At 58.5% G+C, this 3320-nt stretch overlaps 2 pseudogenes; both read left to right on the top strand.

Annotated features, from left to right (window-relative positions):
- The first annotated feature begins 366 nt into the window (after positions 1 to 366).
- On the top strand, positions 367 to 2486 carry LOC120655055 (annotated as a pseudogene).
- Positions 1656 to 2556, top strand: LOC120653274 (annotated as a pseudogene).
- The last annotated feature ends 764 nt before the right edge of the window (positions 2557 to 3320 follow it).

Here is a 3320-nt window from a genome sequence, read left to right as displayed (position 1 = left end):
AAAATAATCTAAACTAACGTGTCCATATTGGACTCTATCTCTAACTCAAACTGAACTTAAACCTAAAGGTACATGGCCCAGATGGCCCAAACGCCCACGCAGGAGCCGATTCGTAAGCCTCCTTTAATTTCTGCATTAAGCCCAACTCACTTGCGGCCCATTAATTAACCCTGTTAATTTATGGCGATAACAGGAACGCCAAGATCTTCCGGGGTGAACTAAAGTCCAATGCCACCATTCTTCGACTGTGCACTCATGACCTCAGGCTGTGGTCCAACAGCTGCAAGTTCCCTCGTGCTCGGCTTTGCATTGATGATGGGATAAACTTCCTTTGTAACTTGGTGTAACTTCTGTAACCTCTTCTCTCCTCGAGTGGCCCTCGGGTCGTAGTCGTTGGCTTTCGTGGCCTTTCAACCTTTAACCTCTTTCTGGTCCCTCTTCAGAGATCCCCTGTAGTCCTGTACGCTTCCTATCTCTTTTTAATATTTGTTCAGGCTAATCCAAGGGTTTGGCGTAGTTCCGATCAAAATTGTTTGCCTAGAAGCAAAAGTTGAATCTTTTGGGATGGAGGGAGTAGTATAAAGCCCCTCCCGCGCCCTCCAATCCCGCCAGCGTTCAGAGCTCAGACAATTCTCCCAGCGCACTCCGGCTATGGCTCCGTCCGGGGAGCTGCCACCGGCGACCAAGTATTTCTGGGGCGACACCCCGGAGCCCGACGAGTACTACGCCGCGCAGGGGCTCCGCCACGCCGAGTCCTACTTCCAGTCCCCGCACGACCGCCATCACCCACGCCTTCCACCCGCTCTCCGGCGACGTCAAGGGCGCCGTCTTCATGACCCACAGCTACAGCTCCGACTCCTCCTGGCTCTTCCAGTCCATCGCCATCAGCTACGCGCGCTGGGGCTACGCCGTCTTCTGCGCCGACCTCCTCGGCCAGAGCCGCTCCGACAGCCTCCGCGGGTACCTCGGCGACATGGAGGCCGCCGCCGCCGCGTCCCTCGCCTTCTTCCTCTCCGTGCGCACCAGCGGGGCGTATGCCGCGCTCCCGGCATTCCTGTTCGGCGAGTCCATGGGCGGCGCCGCCACGCTGCTCATGTACCTTCGCTCCCCGCCGGCCACGCGCTGGACGGGGCTCGTGCTCTCGGCGCCACTCCGGCAAAAGCTATTCATCGCGCGAGCTACTGGAGTTGAAGCTATCGCAGAAGGCAGGGCGGCGCTCACTGCAGGTGGCCCCGCGCATTGTACATCTTCAACCTTGAGGTCGCGATGGTGGTTGGCGCCGCCGGCGAGCTAGGGTGGGGGAGGGGGTGGCCAGCGAGGGGTGGGAGGTGGGCGGGGCAGCTGCCGGCGAGGCCGTCGGCGGCCGGGGTGGTGGTGGGAGGCGGCGGAGCTTTAGGTTCCGGGTTGCTGGGGGTGGGGCGGGCTCCATAGTCGCCGGACCTAGAGGAGAGGGCGGGGGAGGGGGGGGGGTTGACCGGCGGAGGGCGCGGGAGCGCCTCCGGGCGGGCGGGGTAGGACCTCTGGTGGGCGGCACCGGCGGCGGGGGCAAGAAGAAGCTGGCGGCGCGATGGCGATGAGCTTGATTAGGGTTGGCGACGGTGGAGGGCGGCGGCGGAGGCGCCGGGGGCGGCGCCAGAGCCAAGGGGAGGCGGGGGATGGCGGGGGAGCGGCGGCGGAAGGTTCTGTGATGGATTGCTCCCCCGTCGCATACGCGGGGAATAGACTCCCCCGCCGCTCCTCATCATCCCCGACGGCATGTACCCATCCCGCCTCCGCCTTTTCCTGTATGGGCTCCTCTTCGGCCTCGCCGACACCTGGGCCGTGCTCCCGGACAAGAGGATGGTGGTGGGCAAGGGCAAGGAGATCAAGGACCCCGAGAAGCTGCGGGTCATCGCGTCCAATCCGCGCGCCTACCGCGGCGCACCGCGGGTGGGCACGATGTGGGAGCTGGTCCGCGTGACAGAGCTGCTGCAAGACAGCCTCGGCGAGGTGACGGTGCCGTTCCTCGCCGTGCACGGAACGGACGACGGCGTGACCTCGCCGGAGGGGTCCAGGAAGCTGTACGAGCGCGCGCAGCGAGGACAAGGAGCTCATCCTCTACGAGGGGATGCACCACTCTCTCATCCAGGGCGAGCCCGACGAGAACAGCGACCGTGTGCTCGCCGACATGCGCAGGTGGATCGACGAGCGCGTGCGCCGCTACGGCCCCGCCGGCAAGGAGGCGCCGGCGCCCTGACGGTGCGGAGCAGCGTTGCTCTTGGCTGTTCCCGTCACATCTCCGTTACTGTTTCTTGCTTTCCTTTCTGGTTGGGTAATTCGCTTGTAGTTTTACGAAGATGATGGTGTCGATTGCCATCGACTGCAAGAAAGATCTGAACTATAGCTCTTGCTTTCCTTCGACCAAATATGATGCAAAGAAACGATTTGATCTGCAGATCATCGTTTTGATTTTGCTGTTCAAATTTGTTGCCAGTGGTGCACTTGTACGAGGCCCCAACCAAATTTTGTATCATAGTTGGTCTTATAATTATTCAGGGCATTAATTGAGTCGCCAAAGCCCAAAGGCCACCCTCAATTTGATTCCCTCCATGATTGTGAGGAGCCAGCAACATGGAGATATAGGGAAGCTTCAGATGAGGCATCCACTGAATCACACGCTTCCAGTCTTCAAAAGATCCGGATCGTGAGCACGTCGCAATTCTGCGCAGTGGGGGAAAAAACGAGGCAAGTAAACGGCAACAAGCTAGCTATCACTTTCCCCGAAAGCTATGATTTTGAATGGCGTGTTCGCTTCATCATGCCATGGCCCATGGGTGAGGCCCCCTTCTCAATAGCAAGCTAGCAACGTGCCAGCGGTCGATGTGGACAGCTCGTAGCACAGTGCTACAGTAGTGTAGTGGCAACTGCAAGGAGGGCGATCGGCTCCCCAGGAAGATTAGCTAGAACTGGAACCAAACGATACGGGTGACAAGTGGGGTGGCTCATCTCTCAAACACCAAAATGGAATCCTGAACTTTTCCTGTCTTTATTTCGATTTCTCCCTAGTATTATCATTTTCATAAAAAGTACAGAATTCTCCACAGGCATAGCTAGGCGTTCGGCACTCGTCAAATATGCTGCTTTTTGGCGATGTTGTGTTGGTAATTTGGTATAATGGAACTGTGCAGTGGTACCAGAACCAGTAAGGAAGTTTGCCACCTAATTTGCAAAAAGTTATGTCGCAACATCAAAGACCTTGCACCCGCTTTGCTAGCTGCAGTCCGCCCAAGAGCCCAACGACAGCGAACTGTGGCTGAAGGCTTGTCGAATAGAGCTTGGGT

The sequence above is a fragment of the Panicum virgatum genome, chromosome 1N, assembly GCF_016808335.1.
Source record: "Panicum virgatum strain AP13 chromosome 1N, P.virgatum_v5, whole genome shotgun sequence".
NCBI lineage: Eukaryota > Viridiplantae > Streptophyta > Magnoliopsida > Poales > Poaceae > Panicum > Panicum virgatum.
This window is presented reverse-complemented; position numbering and strand designations above follow the sequence as displayed.